The sequence below is a fragment of the Salmo salar genome, chromosome 01 (assembly GCF_965601325.2).
Source record: "Salmo salar chromosome 01, fSalSal1, whole genome shotgun sequence".
Classification (NCBI taxonomy): domain Eukaryota; kingdom Metazoa; phylum Chordata; class Actinopteri; order Salmoniformes; family Salmonidae; genus Salmo; species Salmo salar.
Window position 1 is genome coordinate 56,373,313 of NC_138291.1, and position 20,187 is coordinate 56,393,499.

A 20,187-nucleotide genomic window follows, 5' to 3' on the forward strand; every position below is an offset into this window, starting at 1 on the left:
TCTTTAGGGTGTTTTTAACGTAAAATTTCAATAATATTCCAGCCGGACAATAGCAGATTCATTACAGAAGAAAAAGAAAAATGGCTAAGCCTTCATGACTGAGCGCGAGGTAAGTCAGTGACCCCAGTCAGACAACTTACTGTTCTGGGTGTTATTCAATCAAATTGCATAGTAGAAGCCTCAAACAAGGTTCTAATGACTGTTGACATCTAGTGGAAGCCTTAGGAAGTGCAATATGACATCAGAGACAGTGTAGTTTGGATAGAACATAATTTGAAATGACTACAACCCTCAGAGTTCCCACTTCCTGGTTGGATACCTCTCAGGTTTTTGCCTGCCATATGAGTTCTATTATACTCAGACATCATTCAAACAGTTTTAGAAACTTCAGAGTGTTTTCTATCCAAATCTACTAATAATATGCAAATATTTGACTCTGGGCCCGAGTAGTAGGCTGTTTAATTTGGGTACGTTTTTCATCCGGCCGTGGAAATACTGCCCCCTATACCTAAACAGGTTAACGACCGTTCCACAGGTGCATGTTCATTTTAATTGTTTATGGTTCATTGAACAAGCATGGGAAACCGAGTTTAAACCCTTTACAATGAAGATCTGTGAGGTTATTTGAATTTGTACGAATTATCTTTTGAAAGACAGGGTCCTGAAAAAGGGACCTTTTCTTTTTTTGCTGAGTTTATATCTGAAGTAACATGATCCATCCATAATGGTCTTATATGGGCTGTTGGTGTGTATTATGTGAAATTGGGTTGCTCAGTGTCATTTGGCAAAGCAGGAATTTCAGATTGCTGCAGTTTTAGTTGTGTTAAGAGCGTGTTTGTTGTGTTGTCAGTTTGTCGTCACCTCTTAATAGGTTGATCTCTGCAACCCTCTCTCCCTTTTCATAGGCTAGGCCTACATCATCTTAGCTTTGCATTGAATGCGCTGAGATGCTGCACAGGCATGCTGCACAGGGAGGTGTGCATATACAGTGCATTCAAAAGTATTCAGACCCCTTGACTTTTTCCATATTTTGTTACAAGTATTCACACCCTTTGCAATGACTCAATTGACATCAGGTGCATCCTGCTTCCATTGATCATCCTTTTAGATGTTTCCACAATTTTATTTGAGTCCACCTGTGGTCAATTCAATTGATTGGACATGATTTGGAAAGGCACACCTGTCTATATAAGGTCCCACAGTTGACAGTGCATGTCAGAGCATAAACCAAGCCGTGAGGTCTATTTGTCCGTAGAGCTCCGAGAGAGGATTGTGTCGAGGCACAGAGTTGGGAAGGGTACCAAAACATTCCTGCTGCGTTGAAGGTCCAAGAACACAGTGGCCTCCATTCTTAAATGGGAAAACGTTTGGATCCACCGGGCGGCCATCCTAGAGCTGGCCGCCCGGCCAAACTGAGCAATCGCGGGAGAAGGGCCTTGGTCAGGGTGGTCACTGACAGAGCTCCAGAGTTCCTCTGGAGATGGCAGAACCTTCCAGAAGGACAACCATCTCTGCAGAACTCCTCCAATCAGATCTTTATGGTAGAGTGGCCAGACGGAAGCCACTCCTCAGTAGAAGGCACATGACAGCCTGCTTGGAGTTTGCCAAAAGGCAGCTAAAGATAAAACAAGATTCTCTGCTCTGATGAAACCAAGATTGAACTATTTGGCCTGAATGCCAAGCATCACTTCTGGAGAGAACCTGGTGCCATCCCTATGGTGAAGCGTGGTGGTTGCAGCATCATGCAGTGGGGATGTTTTTCAGCGGCAGGGACTGGGAACCTAGTCAGGATCGAGGGGGAAAATGGATGGATCAAAGCACAGAGATCCTTGATGAAAACCTGCTCCAGATCACTCAGGACCTCAGATTGGGGTGAAGGTTCACCTTCCAACAGGAGAACGGCTATAAGCACACAGCCAAGACAACGCAGGAATGACTTCGTTACAAGTCTCAATGTCCTTGAGTGGCCTAGCGAGAGGCAGGACTTAAACCTGATTGAACATCTCTGGAGAGACTTGAAAATAGCTGTGCACCGACGCTCCCCATCCAACTTGACAGCGCTTGTGAGGATCTGCAGAGAAGAATGGGTGAATCTCTCCAAACACAGGTGTGGCAAGTTTGTATCGTCAAACCCAAGACGACTCAAAGCTGTAATCGCTGCCAAAGGTGCTTCAGCAAAGTACTGAGTAAAAGGTCAGAATACTTATGTCAATGTGATATTTCATTTCTTCTTATTTTATTTTTCTTCTAAAAACCTGTTTTTGCTTTGTCATTGGGTATTGTCTAGATTGAGGAGAGGAAAATAAACATTTTAATCCATTTTAGAATAAGGCTGTAACAAAAAGTGGAGGGGTCTGAATACTTTCCGAATGCACTGTAGGCCTACTACTTGTCTGCTAGTGACCTTTCTATACCAGTCTCACATCTGCATTATTATTTTAGGTGCTGCGTTTGGAACGCTCACTCAAGTCTTTTTGATGCCTAATCAGAATGCAGCCATGCTAATGTGGACACAGGATGGACAGCCTAACCACAGTATCTTATAGGCTCCCCTGTGTAGGAGCAGTAAGTAGATGAGGGCCTCACTACTCTTAGACCTAAAACTATTCTACCACATTACAGTATTGTGGCAGTGCATTTAGCCTATGCTACATCCCATATCCTAGTGCCCACCACCGCCTTATCATTCTGAAACACTGAAACATTACATGTTACACCTCTGATATGTTGCATGAGTGGATGGGCTATTGTCCTTCTGATGTTTTAAAAATTGTAGCCTTTAAATCTCAATGAACTGTAGGCTATGTGCCAGGCATTGCGTGCGGGCACTCGCCAAGATTCAGATTCGTCACCGGCCCAACATAACCACTGTTAAAGTTGCACAATCACAATATTTATTTCTGTGTAAAACAACACATGGTTTAGCTGTTCTTGGGCACAATTTTAAAGCTGGTTATGGAAAGTAAATCCTCCAATGCCTCTTGTCTTGTAAACTAACTTTTCTTTGTTTGTTTTCGTGGACGTGATTAGCCTTTGTCAGGATAAAATCCGCCAACCCACATGGAAAAACATGGCCCCCTTTTAGATGGTTTTGATATTGCTTCATATTACCAACCAGTCCATTGGGAGGGAAATGTGTGAACAAGCGAAAATAGCTAACAGCTTTATGCTAGTTCTCATGCACTTTTCTCCTAATTAAGTGCGTTTGCTGAAAGCTGCATTGTCCAGTGGACTCGAGTTCTTTATTTCACCACCACCGTGTGTGTGTGTGTGTGTGTGTGTGTGTGTGTGTGTGTGTGTGTGTGTGTGTGAGAGTGAGTGAGAGAAAAGCCTAATTTAGAAAACTCTTTCCAGTCACTGTATGAAATTGAGCTATACGTGCAAACCGAGTACTCTGCATAGATTAGCTCACAAGAAAAGTTACCCATGCACGTACAGTATGTTCATAGTTAGTCTTGCTGTGAGTGGAATGAAGCTTGCCTTGGTGGGTTGCTGTGCTTTGGACTGTTATAATGGAAGTAATCGAGGCCACCCCTAATCGGAAATTATTGTGGGGGAATTTCTGTGCATATCTGAACCTAGTGTATACGTGAATGACCTTGCTGTTTGAATTGGATTGGCCTAAATCCTTATATTAACTGTACACTTTTTTTATAGGATAGTGAGTTTTTCCATGAGGCTCATGACAACCGTGATGGATAGGTTAATGTAATTGAAAATGCCTTATAACCAGAACCGCACGGAATCTGTAGAATTTCAAATAGAATGCCTACGATTCTAAAACTAAAAATAAGCTGCCAACTGATGGCAAAGTTAAATAAAATGTACTTGTTGTATAATTTACACTTTGTCCTCAGTTTTCATTGATGTATTTGAATCACTGAAAAGTGTAGCCAGAGGTGTAGCTCCTCCCCTGTGTGAGAGGTGTACGGCAAGTGAATGACCCTAACCCTATGTCTGAGGAGAGAAGTATCTAGCAAAAAAAATGGCATCAAACAGCGGTGGAGCACCTGAGGTCACTCCGACACAAGAAGAGGGGCAAGTGGAACAGGTAAGCATTCTGATGCTTTAGCTAGCTAGTAGGTTTGCTCTAGCTAGCGAATATCTGTTCTTGACAATTACGTTTTTGTCTATCTACATAGTGGCAAGTTACCTAGCTAACATTATCCTTGCACTCTTCCCAACTTTGTCACATCAGCTCCATCACATCATTTAGGCTTGCTAGCTAACTTAGCTAAGGAAATGTTATCTCCACCACATCACTCTGGCTGTCAAAACAAGTGACAAGTTTAGGAATTACAAAAGCAAGTCACAAGACATATTTTTTTTTTTTTTTTTGTGACTTTTTTTTAATCATTGTTTGAAAATCTTCAAGCGAGAGTGTGCTTAGCTTCAAAGCTTGATACCTACTGTAGGCCTGCTGTTGAACTCAACCTGAAAAATCTTAATTTACCAAATGTAACCGTTTTATTTTTTTTTCAGTCCAAACAAGAACACGGACCCTGGCCTCATGTCTCTACAACTGAGAGAAAGGAGTTCATCTTGGACTTCAATAACATTAATCAAAGCAAACAATACAGTGCATTGGGAAATACTTATGTAAATAAGATATTTCATTTTTTTATTTGTTCTAAATTTGCACACTATTTACGTCAGCCGCATGCTTATCAAGCGAAACAGTTTGGTGCAGTTTTTGGATATATTTACATTTTGTGACGTTTTGGAGATCCTTTAGGGTTTTGTCAGCGGTTCGGGCGTACACTTAAATTATTAAATTGTTTTATTTTTTTAGTTCTAGCCAAAGTTTGGAAGCCGAAGTCTACGCCCCTTTGTCAATGATTGGTCAACTGTAGCAGTGATGCGAGTTTCTGCTTCTTGACGATTCGACCCGAAACTCGGTATGGATTCAACATGGCGAACGACAACTTCGAGCATCGATTGACCGAGGAGCTACAAAAGTACCTACACCAGTCCAATTCTAGCCATACATTATATGAAGACAGCATGTATATGCCAATTCATGGAGGGAGATTGCGGAGACGCTGGGGTCCGACACGGACCCTTGTTCGATAAAGTGGGTTAGGCTTCAGGACAAGTTCGTCAAGGCAAAAAAAATAAACAAGGACCGCAGTTGAGATGCCGGTGGAAACTCCAGAAATTTTACTGCTGGCTTGTTCGGCATGGGAAGACTGAAAGCAGCATGGCGTCTTCACCAAAGGATGGGGCATGTTGTATTTTCCATTGTAGCCATTGAAAAGAGCAGCGATGTTTTGCTAACCAGCTAGCGTTAGCTACTTGCAGCATAATCGTGCAGGGAAAGCAAGCCAACCAACCTAATTTAAGATCTTTACAACTTTGATCAAACACAATTTTGTCATAGAAAGAAATTCATAAGCTTCCCACATTGGTAACACAAGTTAAGGTTTGGTAGCAGGGTCCAGCTAGTTGAGTAGCTAGGACAGGCTTACTCTACTCAAATGTTTGCAACATTATATAGTCTATTGTAGTCTCGGTTAATGATATTTGATGTTCATTAATGTTTTGGATATTTTTACTCAATAGCCCTCTACTTTACTTTATTTTCAAGACACAAACACCATTGAATGGAAACAGCACCTGGTTTTGTTCTCTGCACCCCAGCACTGCATGTTCACCGGCCCCAAGCACTACCTCTGCCCCCAGTACTGACTGGTGATCGGCTCTTAATCCATATCCTGCAATGAGTTGCAGTGCAGAATTAGAAACAACATCCATGCTGGACCTGCAAAGCTCTAACCTGGGCCCACCTCCAAGACCTACTCCACTGGCTTGCTCCTCATCGACGCCACAGAGCAGCAGGGGTGTGAGAAGGGAGAAAAGAGCTGCAGTCCTTGACACATCACTCTCAAAGGCATTGCAAATGTTTGAAGACATATTTCAAGATTTGGAGAACGTCATGCACCGAGCCGCCAGCTTCTCCCAGAGGTAAATAAATCATTTCAGACTTTACTCTGATCCCCTTTCCTCTGTTCTGTTCTTTTTCCTCATCACCGCACCACACACATACACACGACTCTCCAGACACTCCTAATTTCCCTTCTCTTCTCATCCTCTTCACAGGGTCCTGGCACCTATAGCTGATTTCATCAATGAACTCCTGTCAAAACTCCGGGACGAATTTGATCACCAGCTGCATGAGTTCGTGCGTGACTTCAAGAAGAGGACATGGACCGAAGGACTGGGAACACAGTGAAATTAACAACCTGTTCTGTTGTTCAGACATCTCAGGAGTCAGACACTAGACCCTTTCATTTTATTCTATTGACACTTTTGTTATATACATGTCTGTTCATAAGACACTTTTTTTTTTACTATTGTTCATATATATACACACACATACATTTGTGTGTGGACACCCCTGCAAATTAGTGGATTCAGCTATTTCAGCCACACCCGTTGCTGACAGGTGTATAAAATCAGGCACTCAGCCTCCGTAGACAAACATTGGCAGTAGAATGGCCTTAATGAAGAGCTCAGCTACTTTCAACTTGGCAATGTCATAGGATGTCACCTTTTCCAACAAGTCAGTTCATCAAATTTCTGCTCTACTAGAGTTGTACCGGTCAACTGGGCTCCCAAGTTTTGCAGCGGTCTAAGTCACTGCATCTCAGTACTAGAGGCGTCACTACAGACCTTGGTTCGATTCCAGGCTGTATCACAACCGGCCGTGATTGGGAGTCACATAGAGCGGCACACAATTGGCCCAGCGTCGTTAGTTTGGCCGGGGTAGGCCGTCATTGTAAATAAGAAATGTTTTTCTTACCTGACTTGCCTAGTTAAATAAATAAACGATGTGCTGTTATTGTGAAGTGGAAACGTCTAGGAGCAGCAACGGCTCAGCCGCAAAGTGGTAGGCCACACAAGTTCATAGAACGGTACCGCTGAAGCGCGTAGTGTGTAAAAATTGTCTGTCCTCGGTTGCAACACTCACCACCGTGTTCTAAACTGCCTCTGGAAGCAGTCGGCACAAGAACTGTTAATCGGGAACTTAATTAAATGGGTTTCCATGGCTGAGCCCCCGCACACAAGAATAAGATCACCATGCACATTAATGCGTAGTGCCAACTTAAAGTTTGGTGGAGGATTAATGGTCTGGGGTGGTTTTTCATGGTTCCGACAAGGCCCCTTAGTTCCAGTGAAGTGAAATCTTAACACTACAGCACACAATGACATTCTAGATGATTCTGTTTCCAACTTTGTGGCAACAGTTTGGGGAAAGCCCTTTCCTGTTTTAGCATGACTATGCTCCCGTGCACAAAGCGAGGTCCATAACCAAATGGTTTGTCAAGATCGGTGTGGAAGAACTTGACTGGCATGCATAGAGCCCTGACCTCAACCCCATCGAACACCTTTGGAATGAATTGGAATGCCGACTGTGAGCCAGGCCTAATCGCCCAACATCAACGCCCGACCTCACTAATGCTCGTGGCTGAATGGAATCAAGTCCCCGCAGCAATGTTCCAACATCTAGTGGAAAGTCTTCCCAGAAGAGTGGAGGCTGTTATGACAGCAAAGGGGGACCACCTCCATATTAATGCCCATGATTTTGGAATGACATTTTCGACGAGCAGGTGTCCACATACTTTTGGTCATGTAGTGTATTTACATTGCTTATAAATATGTATCCACACTCTTGACACTTTATATTTGACCCTTTTTGTTGTTTACATGTCTGTTCATAGCAGACACTGTTGTACTGTTTGTCAGAAATATTTGTAACACTTATTTTATTCCATACACTTGTTTACATGTCTCAGCAAACAATTTTGTATTGCGTTTTACTTTCAGAAGCAAGAATAAAGGTTTATCTGTGTGCTGAAAAAGCTCTGTTGGCATTTCTTCTCAATACAAGGTGTTTCAATGCATTATATTTGAAGCTGACAAAGTACAGAAGAGCTCTGTGCCACAGAGTTTCTTCTACTTGTGGTATAGTTCAATCTAATCTAAATTACTGCACGCTGAGAATCAGGATTCATTTTTATCAAGGTTAAAACTACTGGTTCACAGTGCACACAAAGAACTGAGTATTTGTGTCCTAGAATCCTTATCCTTGAAGCTGAATGCATTCTCTGACTCTCGGACAATGAGAGTAGTATTCGTTCCAGGTACCTCCAGGTTTATTGAGATGGACACCTGTGAATGAGAGGTAACGAGTGTCGGATATATATATACTGTACAAAAATATAAACGCCACTTGCAAGAATTTCTAAGATTTTACTGAGTTACAGTTCATATAAGGAAATCAGTCAATGGAAATCAATTCACTAGGCCCCAATTCACTAGGGATGCTTCGGTGAGTGGGCCTTGGACTGAATAGGCACACCCACTGGAGAGCCAGGCCCAGCCAATCGGAATGAGTTTTTCCCCACAAAAGGGCTTTATTACAGACAGAAATACTCATCAGCATGAGATTTTTTTTTTAGTTGTGCAGTGGCAAATATATATACTGTATATATTTGCGCCCATCTAAGTGAACTAATCCATTGCAGAAGCAAAGACTAAAAGCCAAATCGAGCTCTGTACCGCATCGCCATGCGCCTCCCAAATGTAACAATGCGGAGGGCTCTAGAGCTCCGCATTGACATGATTGGTGAGGGCACGTCGAGGCGGTACATCCTGTATAAACACAAACTCACTTTCTTGACAACTTCCTTCACAACAGCTCTGTACTGTGCTCCACAAAGGGCAAGAAGTATGAATGCCCTGACTTCTGCAGAGGCCGTATCTCTGTAAACGCTGCATGGCCAATGCAGACGTCGGATTGACCATGCAGTGCCCAGATGCACAATGCATTTCTCTCCAGAATGTTCTCTCTCTCTCCTGCCAGTTTGTGCACATTCATTGTTTCATAACTTCATTGTGTGCGTTTGATTGTTAGTGTATATCAATTCCCCATTACATACAGTGCCTTCGGAAAGTATCCAGACCCCTTGACTTTTTCCGCATTTTGTTAGGTTACAGCCTTATTCAGATTTTTTTTTATTTTATTAAAAATAAATAAATAAAAAAATCTCTCAATCTACACACAATACCCCATAATGACAATGCAAAAACTGGTATTAAAAATGTTTGCCAAAAAAAAGTATTAAGACCCTTTACTCAGTACTTTGTTGAAGCACCTTTTGACAGTGATTACAGCCTCGAGTCTTCTTGGTTATGAAGCTACAAGCTTGGCACACCTGTATTTCGTGGGATTCACCCATTCTTCTCTGCAGATCCTCTCAAGCTCTGTCAGGTTGGATGGGGAGTGTTGATGCACAGCTCTTTTCATGTCTCTCCAGAGATGTTTGATTGGGTTCAAGTCCGGGCTCTGGCTGGGCCACTCAAGGACATTGAGACTTGTCCCGAAGCCACTCCTGCGTTGTCTTGGCTGTCTGCTAGGGTGGTTGTCCTGTTGGAAGGTGAACCTTCACCCAGTCTGAGGTCCTGAGCGATCTGGAACAACTTTTCATTAAGGATCTCTCTCTAATTTGCTCTGTTCATTTTTGCTTCGATCCTGAGTAGTCTCCCAGTCCCTGCTGCTGTAAAACATCCCCACAGCATGATGCTGCCACCACCATGCTTCACCCTATGGATGTTGCCAGGTTTCCTCCAGACATGATGCTTGGCATTCAGGCCAAAGAGTTTTAATCTTGGTTTCCTCATTGTCTGAGAGTCTTTTTAGGTACCTTTTGGTAAACTCCAAGCGGGCTGTCGTGAGCATTTTACTGAGGAGTGGCTTCCGTCTGGCCACTCTACCATAAAGGCCTGATTGGTGGAGTGCTGCAGAGATGGTTGTCCTTCTGGAAGATTATCCCATCTCCACAGAGGAGCTCTGACAGAACGACCATCGGGTTCTTTTCTCCCCGATTGCTCAGTTTGGCTGGGCGACCAGCTGTAGGAAGGGTCTTGGTGGTTCCATTCCATTTAAGAATGATTGAAGCAAAGAAGCAACTGTGTTTTTGGGGACCTTCAATGCTGCAGAAATGTTTTGGTACCCTTCCCCAGATCTGTGCCTCAACACAATCCTGTCTCAGTGCACTACGGACAATTCCTTCCACCTCATGGCTTAGTTTTTGCTCTGACATGCACTGTCAACTGTAGAACCTTATATAAAGAGGTGTGTGCCTTTCCGAATCATGTCCAATCAATTTAATTTACCACAGGTGGACTACAATGAAGTTGTAGAAACTTTTCAAAGATGATCAATGGAAACAGAATGCACCCCAACTCAATTTCGAGTCTCATAGCAAAGGGTCTGAATACTTAATGTATTTCTTTTTTTTTTTTCTTTTTTTTTCATTTCAAGAAATTTGGTTTTCGCTTTGTCATTATGGGTATTGTGTGTAGATTGAAATGTTTTTATTTAGTCCGTTTTAGATTAAGACTAATAAAACGTGGAAAAGGTCAAGGGGTGTGAATACTTTCCAAAGGCACTGTATATATCACCAGTAGAACATTTTACTGTTAATTCCTTTAATTTTTGATCTATGTTTTTTTCGTTACGGTAATTTCTGTTAATGCACATTCAATGTTATTTTTTATTTTTTTTACTGTTTTCATTGTCGGACTGGACACATTGTTTGCACGGCACACAACCTATGCAACACTTGTGAGAAACAGGTTTTGGTTCATTTCATTCTACGCTGCTCAAAAAAATAAAGGGAACACTTAAACAACACAATGTAACTCCAAGTCAATCACACTTCTGTGAAATCAAACTGTCCACTTAGGAAGCAACACTGATTGACAAATTGCACATGCTGTTGTGCAAATGGAATAGACAACAGGTGGAAATTATAGGCAATTAGCAAGACACCCCCAATAAAGGAGTGCTTCTGCAGGTGGTGACCACAGACCACTTCTCAGTTCCTATGCTTCCTGGCTGATGTTTTGAATGCTGGCGGTGCTCTCACTCTAGTGGTAGCATGTGACGGAGTCTACAACCCACACAAGTGGCTCAGGTAGTGCAGCTCATCCAGGATGGCACATCAATGCGAGCTGTGGCAAGAAGGTTTGCTGTGTCTGTCAGCGTAGTGTCCAGAGCATGGAGGCGCTACCAGGAGACAGGCCAGTACATCAGGAGATGTGGAGGAGGCCGTAGGAGGGCAACAACCCAGCAGCAGGACCGCTACCTCCGCCTTTGTGCAAGGAGGAGCAGGAGGAGCACTGCCAGAGCCCTGCAAAATGACCTCCAGCAGGCCACAAATGTGCATGTGCAACGGTCAGAAACAGACTCCATGAGGGTGGTATGAGGGCCCGATGTCCACAGGTGGGGGTTGTGCTTACAGCCCAACACCGTGCATGACGTTTGTCATTTGCCAGAGAACACCAAGATTGGCAAAGTTGCCACTGGCGCCCTGTGCTCTTCACAGATGAAAGCAGGTTCACACAGCACATGTGACAGTCTGGAGACGCCGTGGAGAACGTTCTGCTGCCTGCAACGTCCTCCAGCATGACTGGTTTGGCGGTGGGTCAGTCATGGTGTGGGGTGGCATTTCTTTGGGGGGCCGCACAGCCCTCGATGTGCTCGCCAGAGGTAGCCTGACTGCCATTAGGTACCGAGATGAGATCCTCAGACCCCTTGTGAGACCATATGCTGGTGCGGTTGGCCCTGGGTTCCTCCTAATGCAAGATGATGCTAGACCTCATGTGGTTGGAGTGTGTCAGCAGTTCCTGCAAGAGGAAGGCATTGATGCTATGGACTGGCCCGCCCGTTCCCCAGACCTGAATCCAATTGAGCACATCTGGGACATCATGTCTCGCTCCATCCACCAACGCCACGTTGCACCACAGACTGTCCAGGAGTTGGCGGATGCTTTAGTCCAGGTCTGGGAGGAGATCCCTCAGGAGACCATCTGCCACCTCATCAGGAGCATGCCCAGGCATTGTAGGGAGGTCATACAGGCATGTGGAGGCCACACACACTACCGAGCCTCATTTTGACTTGTTTTAAGGACATTACATCAAAGTTGGATCAGCCTGTAGTGTGGTTTTCCACTTTAGTTTTGAGTGTGACTCCAAATCCAGACCTCCATGGGTTGATAAATTGGATTTCCATTGATTATTTTTGTGTGATTTTGTTGTCAGCACATTCAACTATGTAAAGAAAAAAGTATTTAATAAGATTATTTCATTCATTCAGATCTAGGATGTGTTATTTTAGTGTTCCCTTTATTTTTTTGAGCAGTGTATTTAGTTCTGTCAATTCAATTTAGTCATTGTGTTTTGTTTGGAGTGCTCCTGTCAATGTTGAGTAAGGCCGCGCACCTGATTACACTTAGAAGTAGGCCTCTAGGCTACAGGCCTGTGCACAAATGTAGACATAAATTTGCCCATTTGGGGATCTGATAGAATTTCTGAATGGCTTGAACGCACCACCACTAATGAGCTTTTCAAAGTAATGTGTTCTTCACCTCAAACAGTAAGCAAACAAAGTCTGTTTTTACATCAACTGAGCGACTATGGTTCCTCGGGGTATTTAAAAAATCTTTCCAGCGCTCTCCCTTTCGATAACCACTCAACGTGAAAGGAAAAAATGTAATGCTCGGATCCAGTGGAAATGTCATAAAATAGGCCTACCTGATTACTTCTTACCAGTGCTTGACTTGGACTGAAATAGGTTTCGGTGCTCATTTTAGGTACAGGCACTGTTTATTTAGGTGCAATAGCTCCACACGCTTTTGAGCTAGTATTCTATAAGCGGAATAGGAGCTCAAGCACTAGAAAATTTGAGTTGTCGGTACTGGGGTCCAGTGAGCTCCTGCCCAAGTCAAGTACTGCTTCTTATCCCTTGCACAAGTAGCCTGTGTCTGTCCAGAGCTCACTGGGGCGGGAAACTCTTGAGGAACCAGAATATTTTATACAATGTTGCAAGTTCGCTAGCTCAAGCTTCTGGCTGACAATGTTTCAAGTTCGTTGCAGACATGCCATGTGTAACCGATGTGAAATGGCTAGTTAGTTAGCGGTGGTGCGCGCTAATAGCGTTTCAATCGATGACGTCACTCGCTCTGAGACTTGAAGTGGTTGTTCCACTTGCGTTGCAAGGGCCGTGGCTTTTGTGGCGCGATGGGTAACGATGCTTCGTGGGGTGTCAGTTGTTGATGTGTGCAAGGGTCCCTGGTTCGAGCCCAGGTTGGGGCGAAGGAAGGGACGGAACCTACACTGTTACACATGCGTAGTCAGTGATTTATTGGATATTTATTTTTATCAGGATATTTTCTACCTACAGGCTGCAATGTTTTTATTTGTAGGCTTTTATGTAGGGTATTTTTACATAGTTGGCAATAGAAGTTACTTTTTGGGTTTGTATTATCTTCATTTAGATTTGGATAGAATTTTTATGAACCATATGACAAAGATTTAGATATGAAGACATTATTATAAATGTTCCAACATCTAGTGGAAAGCCTTCCCATAAGAGTGAAGGCTGTTACAGCAGTAAAGGGGAGACCAACTCCACTTTAATGCCCATGATTTTGGAATGAGATGTTCGACAAGCAGGGAGCATGTGAGCACACTCATTCGGTTAGGCTAGCTGGCAGCCGAACTGAAGCATGTTGACGCCTTTAGCCTACTACCATGAGCAACCTTATGCGTTATGCTAAGGTTAGATCAGGGGTTCTCAGACTTTTTCACTTTGTGACCCAGCAGTTGAGGTGTCTTGAGTCGTGACCAAGCATAAGGTTTGAGCGGTGAAAAAAAACATACAGACCAAAGAATAAGTAAAAAATATCTTGACAGCGGAGAGAACATTTTGCATTTTCAAAGCTAATCTCCTGCAATTCCACACATCCTACCAAGGAGCTGGAGAGAAAAAAATGGTGCCGTTTTTAAGCTAATTTCCTGCAATTCTACGCATTTTGATATGGCTAATGCCGTGTTCTTATGCTCAATTTTTTATAACAATCAATGGGGGCCTGATTTTCTAGCTTTTGTTTTGTTGATTTAAAATTCTGAAAGATTATTGAAAAATGTATAGGTCCGTTTTATTTTCTACATGCATTCTATTTGGTTTGTTGTTTACGTTTTTTTGGCAATGTCGCCCCGCGACCCACCTGGACCTCTGCCGACCCACAGTTTGGGAACCACTGGTTTAGATGGTACGAGGTAGACAGCAAACCGGATGTCATTGTTTGCAATGAGCACACGACGGTACATTTTTATTTTTTATTTCACCTTTATTTAACCAGGTAGGCAAGTTGAGAACAAGTTCTCATTTACAACTGCGACCTGGCCAAGATAAAGTAAAGCAGTTCGACACATATATAACAACAGAGTTACACATGGAGTAAAACAAACATACAGTAGAAAAATAAGTCTATATACAATGTGAGCAAATGAGGTGAGATAAGGGAGGTAAAGGCAATAAATAGGGCATGGTGGCGAAGTAAATACAATATAGCAATTAAAACAATGGAATGGTAGATTTGACAGATGAGTGTGCAAAGTAGAAATACTGGGGTGCAAAGGAGCAAATAAATAAATACATTAGGGGAATTGTAGTAGTTGTTTGGGATATTTATGGATGGGCTATGTACAGGTGCAGTGAGCTGCTCTGACAGCTGGTGCTTAAAGCTAGTGAGGGAGATAAGTGTTTCCAGTTTCAGAGATTTTTGTAGTTCGTTCCAGTCATTGGCAGCAGAGAACTGGAAGGAGAGGCGGCCAAAGGAGGAATTGGCTTTGGGGGTGACAAGTGAGATATACCTGCTGGAATGCGTGCTACGGGTGGGTGCAGCTATGGTGACCAGCGAGCTGAGATAAGGCGGGACTTTACCTAGCAAAGACTTATAGATGACCAGGAGCCAGTGGGTTTGGCGACGAGTATGAAGCGATGGCCAGCCAACGAGAGTCTACAGGTCGCAGTGGTGGGTAGTATATGGGGCTTTGGTGACAAAACGGATGGCACTGTGATAGACTGCATCCAATTTGTTGAGTAGGGTGTTGGAGGGTATTTTGTAAATGACATCGCCAAAGTCGAGGATCGGTAAGATGGACAGTTTTAATGCTGTTGAGGCTGGCGGCGAATGCCGTGAACCACCACGGTAGACGGGACTTACCGCCAGAGTTGAAATATTTCAACTTTTGCCGTCTGCCGTAGCTTTGAAGATCAACCGGATGTCGATTTGCACTGTTTGTTTACTGAAATCACCAAACCAACGCATACCGTCGTGCCTTTTGCTGTCTTTCATTCTTTCTTGGCCCGTTATGCCAACTGGTATGACGGTGTTTGCGTCCCTCGTCTAAATGCAGAATTAGGTCTATGCTCATTACACACCGTCCACTGTTGGCTCTCTCTCCACTCAGGGATGTGGGTGTGTTGAATGTTTTTGTTTTGTTGAACGCAACAATTATTTTGGCATTATGCGTATATCACGAGAGTGACGTTCGCTGTATCTTCTACCAAACGTGACATATTAGTCATGTCTCGTGCCTCTGTCTTTAGAATACGCGACGGTATGCAGTAATTTTGTCATGCCCACGCGACTTGGGTGCATGATGTGTTCCATCTTGGTCAGTTGGTCATTGTAAAAGAGAATTGTGTTCTCAATGACTAGCCTGGTTAAATAAAGTTACAATTTTAAAGAAACTCCTTCTGACTCTAGCTCTGTCTGGATGTCATGAGTTATGTTAGTCAGTCCTTGGCTGCTCTAGGCCAGGGGTGGATAGGCCTTGGCTAATCATTGTAATCAGTCGTGTGCTGAGTCGGGCATCTTTAATATTCATTATCTCCAGCACAATACAGGTGGCTACATACACTGAGTGTACAAAACATTAGGAACACCGTCCTAATATTGAGTTGCACCCCCTTTTTCCATCAGAACGGCGTCAATTCATCGGCCGATGGACTCTACAAGGTGTCAAGCTTTCCGCAGGGATGCTGGCCCACGCTGACTCCAATGCTTCCAACAGTTGTGTCAAGTTGGCTGGATGCCCTTTGGGTGGTGGACCATTCTTGATACACACAGGGAAACTGTTGAGTGTGAAAAACCCAGCAGCGTTGCAGTTCTTTACACACTCAAATTGCTTCATCTGGCACCTACTACCATACCCCGTTCAAAGGCCCCTAAATATTTTGTCTTGCCCTTACACCCTTTGAATGGCGCGCACACACAATCGATGTCTCAACCTGTCTCCCCTTCATCTACACTGATTTGAAGTGGATTTAACAGGTGACATCAAGGGGTCATAGAAAGAGCAAGTGTTCCTAATGTTTTTTTGTTTTTAAGGTTGAAAAGATAAGGTCCTAAAAAATTATTCTGTGACATCACAACGTAGGATTAAAAGTAAGAAAAACAGTGATTTTCAAACACTGAGATTCGCTGTGACGTGGGGAGCAAGAAAATACCCTCCCTTTAGCTAGAAACTCATAGCAGGTTTAAAAATGTATTTCATTGGGGAGAACAATTTTTATGTTTTTTTGTTTTTTTTTCTACAAAATATAGGAATGTGCCATTTTCACATATGTAGACAATGGCATTGCGCTGGAGATGAAATGAAAACGAGGTTGAAAAGTGGTATAGTTGCCCTTTAACTCAGTTGCGGCTGACTGTGCAAAATCCCTGTGTGTCTATTGAAACAGGTTCCACTCTGCCTGTGTATTTCACTGTTGTCGCCAGCAAGGCCTAGTTATTGATGCTAGTACAGACTGTAGAGCCTGCTCTGCTTGGCTCATCTAACTGGGCCAACTATGTTATGTAACTGGGGCAACTATGTTATCTCTGCCAATGCGGGAGGGAGCCTGGGAGTACAACATGGCAGTTTGGAGAGCAAATGAGATCTCCCACTACTAGAGGTTTAAAGTCAATCAATGGGTTCAGTTGGAAGGAAATTGAGTGGTAAACAGATCCATTACAGCCTAAACATGATCTTGGAGAAGCAAACTATTTTGAAGGCAGTTTGGTGTCACTGCTCTCAAGAACCTAGTATAACTCACACACACACACACACACACACACACACACACACACAAACCAATTAATCAGTGTGCATATGTGGGCTGGCTTTCTGTCTGCTGTCTACACTGTTGTGACAGGGAAAGTTCTTGGTCAGGTCCAGACTGGCTCTGTAATACAGTACATACCAGCAGATCAGCTGGGTTCATTTATAGCCATGGCCTTGTCTCTGTATGTCTGCCTGGCAACTCCTCACTCACTGTGACACTCCAACTACCCCCCTCAATCGCTCACTCGCTCTCACACTCACTCGTGCAAGAATCACCCAATTTTCCCCCCACACCCAGCTTTTGTCTATAGCAGTAGTTCCCAAACTTTTTATATTCCTGTACCCCTTCAAACATTCAACCTCCTGCGTACCCCCTCTAGCATCATGGTCAGCGTGCACTCAAATATTGTTTTTTTTTTACCATCATTGTCAGCCTGCCACACACACACACGATACAGTACATTTATTAAACATAAGAATGAGTGTGAGTTTTTGTCACAACCCGGCTCCTGGGAGTGACAGAACTCTTATAGGACCAGGGCACAAATAATAATATAATAATCAATAATTTTGCTCATTATTTAACCGTCTTATATATAAAACCTTATTTGTTAATTGAAAATTGTGAATAATCACAGGTTAATGAGAAGGGTGTGCTTGAAAGGATGCACATAACTCTGCAATGTTGGGTTGTATTGGAGAGAGTCTCAGTCTTAAATCATTTTCCACACACAGTCTGTGCCTGTATTTAGTTTTCATGCTAGTGAGGGCTGAGAATCCACTCTCACATAGGTATGTGGGTGCTAAGGGCATCAGTGTCTTAACAGTGCAATTTGCCAAGGCAGGATACTCTGAGCGCAGCCCAATCCAGAAATCTGGCAGTGGCTTCTGATTTAACCTCTATGGGCTAGGTGGGACGCTTGCGTCCCACCTACTCAACAGCCAGTGTAATCCCGTGGCGCGTTATTCAAATTCCTCAAAAATGCAAAAACTTCAATTTTTCAAACATATGACTATTTTACACCATTTTAAAGATAAGACTCTCGTTAATCTAACCACACTGTCCGATTTCAAAAAGGCTTTACAACGAAAACAAAACATTAGATTATGTCAGCAGAGTACCCAGCCAGAAATAATCAGACACCCATTTTTCAAGCTAGCATATAATGTCACATAAACCCAAACCACAGCTAAATGTAGCACTAACCTTTGATGATCTTCATCAGATGACAACCCTAGGACATTATGTTATACAATACATGCATGTTTTGTTCAATCAAGTTCATATTTATATCAAAAAACAGCTTTTTACATTAGCATGTGACTAGCATTCCCACCGAACACTGCCGGTGAATTTACTAAATTACTCACGATAAACGTTCACAAAAAGCATAACAATTATTTTAAGAATTATAGATACAGAACTCCTCTATGCACTCGATATGTCCGATTTTAAAATAGCTTTTCGGTGAAAGCACATTTTGCAATATTCTCAGTAGATAGCCTGGCATCACAGGGCTAGCTATTTAGACACCCAGCAAGTTTAGCACTCACCAAATCAGATTTACTATAAGAAAAATTGTATTACCTTTGCTGTCTTCGTCAGAATGCACTCCCAGGACTTCTACTTCAATAACAAATGTTGGTTTGGTTCAAAATAATCCATTGTTATATCCAAATAGTGGCGTTTTGTTTGTGCGTTCAAGACACTATCCGAAAGGGTAAATAAGGGTGACGAGCATGGCGCAATTCGTGACAAAAAAATTCTAAATATTCCATTACCGTACTTCGAAGCATGTCAACCGCTGTTTAAAATCAATTTTTATGCAATTTTTCTCATAAAAAAGCGATAATATTCCGACCGGGAATCAGCGTTTAGGTAAACAGACGAAAGAAAATAAAGCATGGGGTCGACTCGGGCACGCGCCTAAGCCCATAGTACTCTGATCGGCCACTTGCCAAACGCGATAAAGTGTTTCAGCCAGAGGCTGCCTCGATATCGTTCAGCTTTTTCCCGGGCTCTGAGAGCCTATGGGAGCCGTAGGAAGTGTCACGTTATAGCAAAGATCCTCAATAAAAAGAGCCAAGATGAAACACAACTTGTCAGACAGGCCACTTCCTGCATGGAATCTTCTCAGGTTTTGGCCTGCCATATGAGTTCTGTTATACTCACAGACACCATTCAAACAGTTTTAGAAACTTTAGGGTGTTTTCTATCCAAAGCCAATAATTATATGCATATTCTAGTTACTGGGCAGGAGTAGTAACCAGATTAAATCGGGTACGTTTTTTATCCGGCCGTGTCAATACTGCCCCCTAGCCCTAACAGGTTAAATTCAATTTTCACAGAACCGCTTGTTGCAAGAGGCAAGGCATTGAAGGGATAACGAATCCAGTTGTTTGTGTCATCCGTTTCAGGGAAAGTACCTGTGTAATTGCACACCCAACTCACACAGGTGCTTCGCTATATCACATTTGACATTGTCCGTAAGCTTGAGTTCATTTGCACACAAAAAATCATACAATGATGGAAAGACCTGTGTGTTGTCCTTGTTAATGCAGACAGAGAAGAACTCCAACTTCTTAATCATAGCCTCAATTTTGTCCCGCACATTGAATATAGTTGCGGAGGGTCCCTGTAATCCTAGATTCAGATCATTCAGGAGAGAAAAAACATCACCCAGATAGGCCAGTCGTGTATGAAACTCCTCATCATGCAAGTTGTCAGACAAGTGAAATTTATGGTCAATAAAGAAAACTTTAAGCTAGTCTCTCCAATTAAAAATAAAAATAAAAAATGTCAATACTTTGCCCCTTGATAAAATACTTTGCCCCTTGATTAAAGCCTTACATGGTCACTGCCCATATCATTGCATAGTGCAGAAAATACACGAGAGTTCAGGGGCTTTGCTTTAACAAAGTTAACCATTTTCATTGTAGTGTCCAAAACGTCTTTCAAGCTGTCAGGCATTCCCTTGGCTGCAAGAGCCTCTTGGTGGATGCTGCAGTGTACCCAAGTGGTGTCGGGAGAAACTGCTTGCACGCGCGTTACAACTCCACTATGTCTCCCTGTCATGGCTTTTACGCCACCAGTACAGATACCAACATGAGAAGCAGCTACGTTTGGCTACATACGGACCATTAGTGGAATTCCCGCAAGAGAGTAACAGTTAATGTGATTGGATGTTAATTATTTGACTAGGCTACCTGTATTTGACATTGTGT

General features: G+C 43.0%; 1 protein-coding gene across 1 annotated transcript in view; it reads left to right on the forward strand.

Moving 5' to 3' along the window:
* LOC106605092 (suppressor of cytokine signaling 5-like) overlaps nucleotides 1–20,187 on the forward strand; it is a 42,525-nt gene that overhangs the window by 13,979 nt on the left and 8,359 nt on the right. The window lies entirely within an intron of this gene.